A 13050-nucleotide genomic window follows, 5' to 3' on the forward strand; every position below is an offset into this window, starting at 1 on the left:
ATTCAAAGCCGTGTCCCGGGGCGGGGAGTCTGAACTGCAGACATTCAATGGGTAGACAAGCCCTGGAAAGTAGTCCCACTGACTAGGGAACGATACACAAACTGATGTCTTACGGCAGTCTTAGTTGGAGCTCACTATCGTGTCAGGGCTATCGTGTCAGAACTGGGATATTTTTTGCTATCTCGTATCTGGAGTTTCATGCTCTGGTTTGGGGCCACCTCGGAATCCAAACAATGTACCAACACTGGAGTGAGTCCAGAGAAAAAATAACCTTTAATTAAAGGGAGGAGGAACCGATTTATTAAGAAAGATTGAAGCAATTAATTTTATGGCTTTGTCACAAAAGGGGGGGGTGTCTCCTTGACATTCAATGGGGACTTTAATTTGGAATAATGAGCTAATACAGGAAGAAACTACTTAGACTGGATATAAACAAACAAAGAAAAACCAGTGCCACTGTAAAGACTAGCAAATTGGTTACTGAAATGGTTAGATGCTTTTTAGATTATCAAAAAAACCTGAGTGGACCATATCCCTGAGCCATTGGATGTGGACTGGGTAGGGTGTGGTGCCAGAGCAGTTGAATTATCAACTGTTAAGTAGTTAGTAGTTATTGATAAATCAAGTGTTATTTAAATAAGAACTGCCTATAAACAAGGAGGAAGAAAGGAGCTTAAAGTGACTGTTACAGACAAAGCGTAACTTACTGCACATTGCCAAACTGTTGAGATAATCTTGTGGGTAAATTATCCAATGGAAACTGGGAGCTGCTTCAAGGTAGAGACTCTGTTTCATCTTTGTGTACCCCACGAGCCCACCATAGTGCCTTTCATGTAAGAAACATCCAGTGAATGTTTGTTGAGTGAATCAGTGGTGTAGTGGTAAACCCAGGGCTAAAATATAGGAATGGGGTCCCTCTAGCACTCCAAAAGACAGATCAAATGCAAACTATTCCATCTGTTTCCTCACTATACTCTTCAAGAGACTGTGATTCTTGCTCAGGGGACTGATCAAAGAAGCCCCTTGACCAATGGTAAGAACACAAACTACTTCCTTGAGAGAACTCGAAACATCTATTCAGGTATGCTCAACAGCATTTCTCGGAGGAGCAGGACATGTCCTAAGTCAGTCTGGTCACGGAATGGGGATGAGCTGATTAGGTAGGGCTGGGTGGAGGAGCCACTCCTTTTTGAGATAGTATATAAAAGGGACTCTTTAGTTGTAGGTGTGGCTTTTCCCTTCTTTTCCCTTTTTAGAATGTAGACCATAGCACAGTAGAACTAAGGTCTTGGATAAAGCAACCACTCCTATAACTTGATAAGTACATGGAACCTACTTGTTTTCTTGCCCACATGGGACCTACATGTCTGGTCCCAGCCTTGAAAAAAAATAGTGACATAATCTGTTAGCCTGAGAGATGGCAGCTCTGTGGGGAAGGAAAACCAGATGATCTGAGCATGGGAATATCTCAGTCCAACCTTTCTAGAGCAGCATTGAGGGTTCCTGAACCTAGCACTTCTCTACACTTCCCAACAAGGGGGAATTTCCTGGTTGGTATTGGCTTCAGGATGGGTAAGGCAGCAACTACCAGTTTGAAAGCTCTGGGCTAGATAACAGTTTTCTAGTGAGAAAAAGGAGTTTTCTGATTGATGCAATTTTTTTTTGCACACAAAGCTCCTTACACTGGAGGAGAAGGATGATGGTGGTTTAAGCCACAATATAGAGAAGAAAAAAAGACGTGGACTTTTCCCTGTGCTATTAGTATGAGTTCTTTAGACAGTATAGGTCCAATGAGAAAGGAGATACCTTTCTAATAACCCTACTTACATTTCTTTTTAGGGAAAGTCCAAGCACCTTAGAGCACTACAATAGATTTAAATGTCTGTATAGATTTCTGGGGGTTAGAGTGGGATTTACTGGAATGGAAGGGGTCACCTGTTCATCATTCTCAAAGATGCTTCCCTCAGGGGGTATTCCAAACCACGTGACTGGATGCTTATCTGGTGCTATGGGGTGAAAGGATTCACTATTGAAAGTTTGCCTCCTAAGCAACCTTGATTGCTTTCCTTCTGAAGAAGTTCAAACCACAGGGTGGTGCTGTGAGTCTGTAAGATTTTAGGACCCTTGGGGAAACATGGAATTCACCAGAAAGGAAGGAGAATTGTCATGATTGATTATGGGTTACTAAGATTCTTTTTTATACTTTTCTCCACTTATTTGTGAGGCTGTCCTATACTGAGAGATACATTTGCTACCTTGAGTGCCTGTACAGGATCTGAAGACTCATATGCATTCTGTGCTTCTACCCCTAGGATTTATAGCACCTCTCTAGAATGGTTTAGATTCATTCTCACCTTGGGGCCAAAGGATGAAGTACTGGATATAGATAGACCCTAGGCTATGTTCAAGCTAAATTCTGAAATTTCCCAGATAAATCTCTGGATGGGGACAGCCCAAGCCACAGAACTGTAATTTTGATGAGGGGGCACCAGCTGGGGATGTTTGGCCTTAGGTTGCACTAATAATTGGGTTTCTCCATTTTCTATTTTCCAGTCATCCTTGTCTCCCATTAATGTGGGAAACCATAAGTTGGCTAGTAATGCATTTTATCAGCTGCTTTTATCAACTCTTTTTTTTGTCACACAACGATTCGTAAGGTTTTACATATCCCTTCCATTGTTCAGACTGATGAGATCCCAGCCTCACAGTTTCTGAAACATTGTAGCTGCTAAATAACTGTTTGTTGGTTGACTGAAGGATCACCACAGAGGTCCAGTAATTGACATTTCCACGTGATCGGTTTAGCTACCTACCTGGTTATGCTTCATTTCAGTCCAGGGACCTTTGTAGACATAAGACCAAGCTCAGCATAGGATTATTAGTCTTTTACCTTTGCATTAATCCTATTTTTTTTTCCAATCCCATAAACCCCTTTTCCTAACCAGCCCTCTGTGGCAGTCATTTTGATAACCTGCCACAGGGATCTCTGAAAACCTTATTTTCTGTTGTGAATTGCTATGGCTTCTCCCATTGTTGCTTCATAAGCAAACTCCTAGGCTGTTTGGTGTGCTTTCAGCCTTCATGCATTTTTAATGATTTACTGGGAAAAGATAGTTTTTTCCCCTTTTAAAAAAATAATAAATTTAATGACTTAATACACATCAAGTGGAATTGTTGGTTTGTGGTGACGGTTTTATAATTCCAGGTTCAAGTTTTTTCTATTTAATTATGCGCAATAACTCTCATGGAATATAATGCAATAACAAAAACCTGCACTGATGCTGGCATAAGAGCCTGTTGTTTATTAGTATTGGTTTTGTGCTTTATGTTTGAAATAAAATGTTGGGAACTAATGTTGGCCATGTTTCCTCCAAACTAGACAAAAAAAACTTCCTCTCTGGAAATATGGAGCTGCAATCTTTGGTGCAAAAAGCCAGCAGCTCCAGAGGTAGCAAATTAAATTGTACTCGTAGCAAGCCTTGAGGCACATTTTGTTGCTTGCTCAGAGTTCTTTCAATACTAATAATTTAATAAAGTGGAGGACTGATACATTGACCCGAAGATCTCCAAAGCACCATGGAATTTCCTGAGGTTAAAGGCACAGCTTGCTGAAAGGTTGTTTGTTTTAAACTCTCACGTTGGTTGTTTTTCTCTCTTCCTCCCTTCTTCTCTCCCTCCCTCCCTCCATTGCCAGGATTCAGCTTGAGTTTTGGAATTGTCTTTGTTGGATATCAGAATCTGGAAGTAAGTCTTTGTGAACACTATAAGGTAAGGCCTGCCATTCTTCAGATCTTGGGGAATGAGTTTTTCTAGTGCTGCATAGCATAAATACTCATCTCTCATGATTTAATTTTCTTGGGATGATTTGGAGTTTCTTAGGAGAAAGGAAACAGATGTCCAGTTCTATAAAACTGATTCTGCAAGGTGGCTTGGTCTTCCTTTTCCTTATAGGGAGAACAAGTGGAAACAGGATTTTGGTTAGAGATAAAGAAATACACTTGCTAAACAATGGTGCCTTGTACAAATAGGCCCCCATGACTGAAATTCAGTGTTTCCTCAATTCCATCCCACAGATTACCTAGCTTCTTTCAGAGTAAAACTGAGATGCTACTTCTTACCTGTTCTTGATCTCTCCCTTCTAAATTTCATTTTTGTATCACCCATGACTAGACTCTACCATCATGATTAACAGAGTAAATGCCCTGCAATCCCCACCCCCCCACCTAGACTTGTGATTTCACTGGTTTTGGGAATCCCCTGTGAAGAAACTCCTACTACTAATTAAAAACAGCAACTGCTCAGCAACTTGGGTTTTGAAGAGTTCTCTAGTACACTGATAGGTCAAGTCATAGAGCCTGGTTCTAAGACTGGCTTTCTATCCATTATTCCATTGGGCTGTCTGCCTTACACATAATAGGGATTTAATATTTGTTTTAAATTCAACTAAATTCAACAAGCGTTTATTAAGTACCTACTATGTATCAGATATTGAAATAGGTTCTGGAGGATTCAAAAACAAAAACAGTCCTGGCCTCAAAGAGTTTATAGTTTACCTAGGGGAAGCAAAAGATACACAGATAATACAGTCATCCCTTCCACATTGTAGGGGTCAGGAGCACGGGTCCCCATAACTTGGAAAATCCGCTTACGTTTATTTGGTTCTTCCTTCATACCTGAGAAGAAGTCTGATTTTTTTTTCCTTTTTGTTTTATAGAGTGTTTATAGTACCTTATTGTAAAATTTGGGTTAAGTATTTGGTCATAGGCTCTGTCGTGTGCTGGCTTCTGCAAAACTCCCCCCAAATTCTCATTTAATTTCTAACCATCACATGATATATCACAACTGCAATGGGGAAAGTCGCAACGTGGAAGGGATAGCTGTAACTACTCTCAGTGAGCAGCAGTCACTCAAAAAGCATTTGCAAGATGTGCCAGTCACTGTCTTATGGGCTGGGGATACAAGGAAATGCAAAAAACATTATCTCTGTCCTCAAGGAGCTCACCTTCTAATAGGGGAGACAGCCCATGCAACTTAGACACTGTGTAATGGAAAGTAATCTCATAGGGAAAGCACTAGGAGTGGAATTCGGAGGGATGTGGGTTAGGGAGGGAAATGTGGAAAGATCTTCTTCAGAAGGTGGAAGTTGAGCTCGGCCTTGAAGGAAGCCAGGGGGCAGAGATGACAAGGATAAGCATTCCAAGAATGAGGCACAGTCAATGAAAAGGCAGAGAGTAGGGAAATGTGGAGCTTCCTGTGAGGAAAAACAAGGAAGCCAATGCCATCGGATCTCAGAGGACGGGAGGAGGTCAAGTGGAAGAACACTGAAGAGATAGGAAAGGGCCAGGTTGTGAAGGGCTTTAGATACCAGGCAGAAGATTTTACCTTTAATTCTGGAAGTGAAGGGAGACACCAGAGCTGATTGGTTGGGGGGAAGGGAGGAGGTAGCATGGTCAGACTTGCACTTTAGGAAAGTCACTTTGGCAGATGATTGGAGGATGAATTAGGGTGAGGAGAAACTTGAGGCAAAGAAGCCAATTGCAATAGTCCATGCGTGAAGTGATGAAGGTCACCAGAGGGGCCATCTAGAGGAAAGAAAGGGATATATTCAAGAGAAGCTGGGAAAACTGGATTACAGATTAGATCGTGCGGTCAGTGTGAGCAAGGAGCTGAGGATGGTCCTGAAGTTTCCAGCCTGGGTACTTGGAAGGTCTGTGGGGCCGTCAGCCATAACTGCAAAGTTGGGAAGGGGAAAAACTTTGTGGGAGAAAGATACTGAGCTCTGGTTTTGGACATGTGAATTTGAGATGCCCCAAAGGCATTGATTGATATGTACCTGGAGCTGAAGAGAGAGATTAGCCCTGGATACATTGCTCTGAGAATCATTTGTTAATAGTAATTGATATAATAATTGATGATAATCAAACCCATGGGGATTGGGGAAAACACTAATATCTGGGAAGTCAGGAAAAGCCTCATGTAGGGGGTGGCATTTAAACTGAGTCTTGAACAGAGCTGGGGATTCTAAGAAGCAGATGTTTAGAGGGAGTGAATTGCAATCTGGGACATTCATCACAGGGAGTGAATTCTGGGCAATGACACAGAAGTAAGAGATGTAGAGGGGACAGTGAGCAGGTCAGTTTGGCTGGGACTGTTATGAGAAAGAGCAAAATGAAATGAATCTTCTAAGATAGGTAGGAGCCAGTTTGTGAAGGGCTTTAAATGCCAAACCCAGGGACAGGAGGGAACTGCTAACATTTCTCTAGGAGGAGAGTGCTGTGGTCAGATCTGTGCTTTAAAATATTGGTTTGGAATTGGAGAGGAAAGAGACTGCAGTCAAAGAGACCAATTAGAAGGCTGTTGCTGTAGGCTAAGGGAAACTACAAGGGTGGTAGCTTGGTTATTTAGCCACAGAACAAGTGAGCAAGTCATATTATAAAATCTTTTCTAATAAGAAGATAAAGTTTGTATTTCTCTGAAGTACTCTGAGTTCCCATTCATTAACTGTTAGATGACTGAATGTGGGAAATATGTTAGATGATAGTCATGCTTTAGGGCAGCTAGGTGGTGTAGTGGATAGAGTGCTGGGCCTGGAGTCAGGAAAACTCCTCTTCCTGAGTTCCAGTCTGGCCTCAGACACTTACTACCTGTGACACCTTGGGCAAGTCACTTAACCCTGTTTGCCTCAGTTTCCTTATCTGTCAAATGAGCTGCCAAGAAAACTCCAAATGAGGTCATGAAGAGTTGGACAACAACAAGAAGTCGTGCTTCAGGCTGGGCCTAGGTTAGATCAGGTTGCTTCTTCCTCTATGCCTTTGTGATACTGTATTTTAGAGGAACATTATCTGCAGGACAGATAAGGCAGCCAAGCTAAAGTAGCAGGAACCCTGAGAGAAAGATAGAAATGTGGTAGAAAACCACCACCACTACTTCGACTACCACCTCCTGTGCAACTTCAACACAAACAGCCTAGAGCCAATGCATCCAGTCTACTGCATTTAGCTATCATCCTGGAAAGTAAGGCTGCTAGAGATGGACCTGGGCGTCTGCTCCTGCTAGTGCCACAGACACAACTCCTGAGGACCCAGAAAATAAAGTGCTTGCCACCAAAGTTCTGGATGCTGCCAAATGGCTCAACATGAGAAACTATGATTTTATCAGTGAAAGTGACATTAAATAAGTGATTTGTCACTATACCCTTAGGATCATCTGATTTGCTGCTGAAAGCTTCTATATGTGTTGCTCCCATTAGATTGTATCCTTCAGAGCAGAGACTATCTTACTTTTTATTTGTAGTGCATTGTACATAGTAAATGCTTAATAAATGCTTCCCCCCCTTTCCATATATTCATTTATTTACCCATTGAACAGAGCGTTGGATTCAATGACCTCTTTGATTCATTGCAAAGGCTCCTTGAAATCCCTGGGCTGGGCTATTCTTATGATTTCGACTTTAGGATTCTATGAAATTCAGAGCACTTGACTGATATAGAGGGTGATTAGGGTCACAACCCACCTGAAGGATCTGAGTGATGAAGGTCGATCTCCTTGATCCCCTTTAAAAGCCCTGTCATTGTGACGTCGAGGGTAGCTTTTGTTTGTTTGTGCAATCCTAAACCATATGTGTTCACAAAACTGATTACTGTCCTTTGGAGGCTTTAAGTAGCATGGAAGTGCCCTGCAGTCTGTCTTTTTCATCCCTCTAATGTATGCTAGCATTGCTCTCAACAAATAGCAGACTTCCCAAAGAGAAAATGTTACGGATTATTAAACCTTCATTTCTTAATTTCCATCTTGATTCAAAAAATCACAGGAGGCTGTGATCTTATTTTATGATTTCTTTTTTTTTCATGCAGTTGGAATGGGTAATCTGACATTTATTAGCTGGGGAAGGTAGGCTTTTTCTTTATAGCATTAAATATTCTTTTTCATGACGGTGTTTTACTTTACAAATGGCAAATAGATCATGATGTGACCTGCCTAGAAATGCTTTCCTCAAGTGTTTGAGAATTCCAAAAACCTCTCCTTGTAGCACTGGCATTTGGAGCCCTGCTATCATGTCTGACACACTTTATACTAGCCATCATTCATGGAGTGGTAAGAAAAAGTTAACTGCAAATGAGAAAAGACTTGATTTTTTTTTTCATCCTTATATGTAGCAAAGTCCTTTCTGGAATGAATCTCCCAGACTTAGAGAGCTGACTGATATTATTGAGATTTTGCTGTGTTCAGGCTGTGTGTAGTCAGTCTCATGCCAACCTGTAGACAAGCGTGAGGTGTTTTTCATGACCAGAGGAGAGTGAATGGTCAAGTCAAGTCAACATGCATTCTGTAAGCGCTTTCTTTATGCCAGACATTCCACTAAGTGTTGGGGATACAAGGAAAAACCAAGACTAGTCTCTGATCACAAGGAACTTACAATTTAATAGTGGAGGCAACATACAAACAACTCTGAATACGCAGCATATGTCTCTCTATCTCTCTATGATAATTTGGATGTAATCTCAGAGGGAAAGCACTAACATTAAGGGGGATTAGGAAAGTCTTGAGATTTTGGCTGAGACTTGAAGGAAGCGTAAAGAAGCCAGGAGATAGAGACCAGGAGGGAGAATTTATGGATTCTCATAGAGCTGAAAGAGACCTTTGGGCTTCTGTAATCAAACCTCCTCCTACAGACGAGAGCACTGAGAACCAGAGAAGTAGGTCAGACGACGGCAGAGCTAGATTTTGAATCTAGGTCTCCAGATTCCCAGTCCAACAGTCTTAACATAACACCATCCTAGGGTAGATGTTAGATATTTGGGTACTTAACAGTACTAGCACTTTCTGTTCCGCTTAGTGGAGTGTGACAAGGGATTTTTTTTTTTGGTAGAGTGGGGCTGAGGTGGAGCCACAAATCTGTGTGTTCATTCTGTCCCCATGCTCCAACTTTTGGGTTGGACAGCTGCTGTTCCTCACCTTTCCCATCAATTGTAATTATGTCTCTGTTCTCATGTTCTCACTCTCTCTTTTTCTTATTGTAGAACGGATTTCCTGTAGACATCAGGAAATATTCTCTGACTGCCAAGTTCCATCGATACTGTACATCACTACCAAAGCATGTTTGATGTGTAATTCCCTAAGAATTGTAGACTCTACCTGAAGACACCTGAACTGTGTGACCTTGGACAAGTCATTTTTGCCTTTCTGGGACTCAGTTTCTTTATTTGTAAAATGAGGGGCTTAGGCTAGATGGTCTCTAAATTCTGCTCCAGTGCTGACATTCTATGTCTTATGTTCTAAGGTCTCTGTCAGTTCCGACATTTTAAGAGTTTACCCTTAGGACTTACTGGGCTCTCTTAGCATCAGGTTCCTGACTTATAAAGTGGAGATAATATTAGCATTGACTTCATAAGACTGTTATGAGGATATTTATATCTCTATCTATCTATATATAGACACATACATATGCATATGTATACGTAAGGCATTTTGCAAACCTTACAGCTGTACATAAATCCTAGCTATTATTATTACATATATTGTTTATGCATAGTTATTGCTGTTGCATGCCATATAAGGCCGTGATTATGAGCTCCTTGAGAGAGGGGCTAGATTTTTTCCCCTTTCTTTGTATCACCAGTGCTTAGTACAGCACCTGGCACATAGTAGGTGCTTTAATAAAATACTTGTGGACTTGATTTATTTGCATGTTTTCTCCCTCATTAGATTGAAAGGTAGCTTCATGAGGCCAGAGACTGTTTTTGCCTTTCTTTGTATCCCCAGTACTTAGTACAGTATTTGGCATATAGAAAGTGCTTAATAAATGCTTGTTGACTTTCTAATTTATCTATTTTCCCTTTAATTTACAGTATCTCTTTTGTGCTTATTTTGAGTTTGTTTTTTTAGTCTGTTGGCTTATTAATTTTTTAAATTGCTAATCCTCTCCTTTTCTATTTTGTTAATATTTATTTTCAGGGAAATAATTTTTTTCCCTGAGGACTACTTTAGTCACATCGGGAAATTTTGAAATTTTTTCATCACTATAATTTTCTTTGACATAATTATTAATTCTGTGATTTGTTCTTTTACCCACTTATTATTTAGGGTTTCATTGCTAAGTCTCTATTTGGCTCTGTGTGTTTTCTTTGTGCTCCTTGATCTGATGACCATTTTTATTGCATTATGATCTATAAGGAATGTATTTACTATTTCTGACTTTTTACATTTATTTGCAATATCCTCGCACACCAATATGACAAATTTTTATAAAAGTTCTATATGGTACTGAGAAACATGTATATTCTTTAGCAATCGCATTTAGAAGATACCATAAATCTTTAGGTTCTGGCTTCTTTAAGAATTTGCTTAATCCTCTATTTCCCTTTTTGTTCATCTTTCTCTTATATTTATCCAAAACCAAGAGAGGGAAATTAAAGTCTTTTACTAGTGCGTTATTGTCTATGTCTTCTTGTAATTCAATTAACTTTTCCTTTTATGGATTTAGATGCTAAAATGTTTAATGTTGATATTTACTTGTTTATGGTTTCTTTTGGCATGATGTAGTTTACTTATTTATCTCTTATGTTGTAAATTATTTGTTTTTACTTTGTCTGATAGCATGATTACAATTCCTGCTTTTTTACTTTACCAGATATATAGTAAATACATTTTTTGGCCCTTTGTCTATATTCCACATATAACTTTGCTTTTTATTTATGTCTCTTGTAGGCAGTACATTGGTTTTTTTTTTCTTATCTCATCTGTCAGTCACTTTTGTTTTATTAGAATTGTTTAATCCATTCACATTTAAAGTTATGAGTGTTAGATGCATATTTTCCTCTATTTGGTCTCTGATATTGTTTTTTTTTTTAATTGGAATTTTTTTGAGAGGGCTCTTCTTTCACTTTAAAGATGATTCAATCTATGGTGAAGCAACCCTATTCTGGCAGGCTCTCTTCCCCTTGCTTTTAGAACTTTCTTCCTGATTGATATACCCCTTTCCCTAGGTTGGAAATTTTACTTAACTTATTAATTCCTAATTCTTTTAAGAAAAGTTCACCTAAGAATTTTATTCTTTCTCTTTTATTCCTGTTAAATAGTTAACAAAAATCTCTCTTATTTTCCTTTCAAAATCTTTTGTTAGTTTTTCATTTTCTATGCCTTTTTTTTAAAAAAAAGGATTTCTTTCCCTTGTTCTCTTCATTAATTCTCTTTGTTTTCCACCTATTCTAAGTTCTTATTCCTGGATTTGTGGTCCTTATAATTATTTATCCCTTTACGTAGTCTTTGTATTTCTCACAGCATTAAAGCTTCTAAAGTGTCTATTTTGAGTTTCCTCTTCTAAATGATTTCTTTGTTGTTGCTTTTTACATTTTACTACTCCCCCACTTTTCCCTGCTTTGCCTCACTTTTTTTCCAGCTTGGTCTTCACTTGAGTGTATTTGTATTTCCAATTGCTTGTCTCTCCCTCCCCCTGCTTTTTTTTTTTTTATAGAGACTTACCATTGTAGATTCAGTTTTTTTTCTATTCTGCCAATTATTTCTGTTGTTTAGGTTATAAATTCTGCTTTCATAATTTTTATTTCTCTCTTGAATTACTTGGGAAGATCCCATCATGCTTCCATGCTGTCTTGGTACCCTGCTTCATCAGATGTTGATTCAATTCCCTTGGTCTTGCAAAACTTTTTAGAGATGTTTGGACTTGTTTAGCTGTCCTAGTGACCATCATCCTTTCTGTTTTTAATACCTTACCTGCTGATTTATTTGCTTGTGCTCAAGATTTTTAACTAATTTTTTCCCTCCTGAAATTGTTGGTAATTTTGGTCTTTTGCCACATATGTTGCCTTATCAACCATTTTCTGTCACTTTCCCTTTCACAAGGATCCCCCAAGAGCAGGACCTTAAAGCTGTCTTATCCTCCTTACATTCTGGGATCTGAATTTCAGCGCTGGCTCTGCCACTTAATATCTGTGAGGCCTGGGGTGAGTCATTTAACTTCTGTGGACCTCAGTTTCCTCATCTATTGAATGATGATGTTGCAGTAGAGTACCTCTAAAGTCTCCTTCTTCTAAACCTTCGATGATATGATTCTAAAACAGAGAAGATACAACCAAGTCTTGATTATCCATTTTATGTATTATATACAGTGCATTTCTAATACTAATCCAAGTGCCCCACCCACACCATCCCCAAACCCCTCAAGGTTAACCTTAGAACACCAAGGGTGATGTAGTAGCTACCTTCTGAGGCCCCACTTGCTATCTCAAATGGGGTTATGCAAGTACCTTCTGAGCATGCACTACATGACAAATGACATTCCTCTGAGGGGGGCATGATTTATTGGAAATGAAAGTTATGTAAAGACAAATGACATCAATTTAGAAAATCATGAAATGAAAGATAATTCATGCTTTTGTTCTTTGTCATTTGTCCCAAGTAGACTTTTACTGATGCTTTTACAGTAAGTAACAGCCATCTTCAGATTCTTTAGCCTTGGAAACTGATGCATTGGGAAGTCTCTCCATGTTAAGCTGGCAATGCTGGATTTGTCTTACTTGTTCAACAGTAGTAGTCTAATGCTGGATGCCTTTGCAGGCACAAAACAGCTGGACACTTTTGATAATTGGACCCCCCTTCCTAAAACAAAATTTGGGTTAAGGACTGAACCTAGACGAGCATTTCATTGGCATCGGGAACTCCTTTGAGTTATCTGAAATACTGAGAGTTTTACTGATTTGCCCAGAGTTATCTAGCTAGTATGTGTCAGCCAAGTCTTCTTGGCTTCAAGGCTAGCTGTCTACCCACTGTATCACAATGGTTTTCAAAAACAAAAATACAAGAAACAAAATTATTGTGTAATACCCGGAGGGTAAGTACCTGGGGAAAAGAAAGAGTAAACCTTGTTCTTTATTCCCTTCCGTGCTATATACTTAATGGAGTGCTTAGTAAATATTATAGAACTGATTTGAATTAAAAACTTCAATGGCAAAATCACTATTTCCAGTTAAATCAGATTATACAAGAAGATATAGTCCTCCTCTCACCCCCAAAGGAAGATCAAAACAGCCAACT

This window comes from Phascolarctos cinereus, unplaced genomic scaffold, assembly GCF_003287225.1.
Source record: "Phascolarctos cinereus isolate Bilbo 61053 unplaced genomic scaffold, phaCin_HiC Scaffold_2;HRSCAF=192, whole genome shotgun sequence".
Classification (NCBI taxonomy): domain Eukaryota; kingdom Metazoa; phylum Chordata; class Mammalia; order Diprotodontia; family Phascolarctidae; genus Phascolarctos; species Phascolarctos cinereus.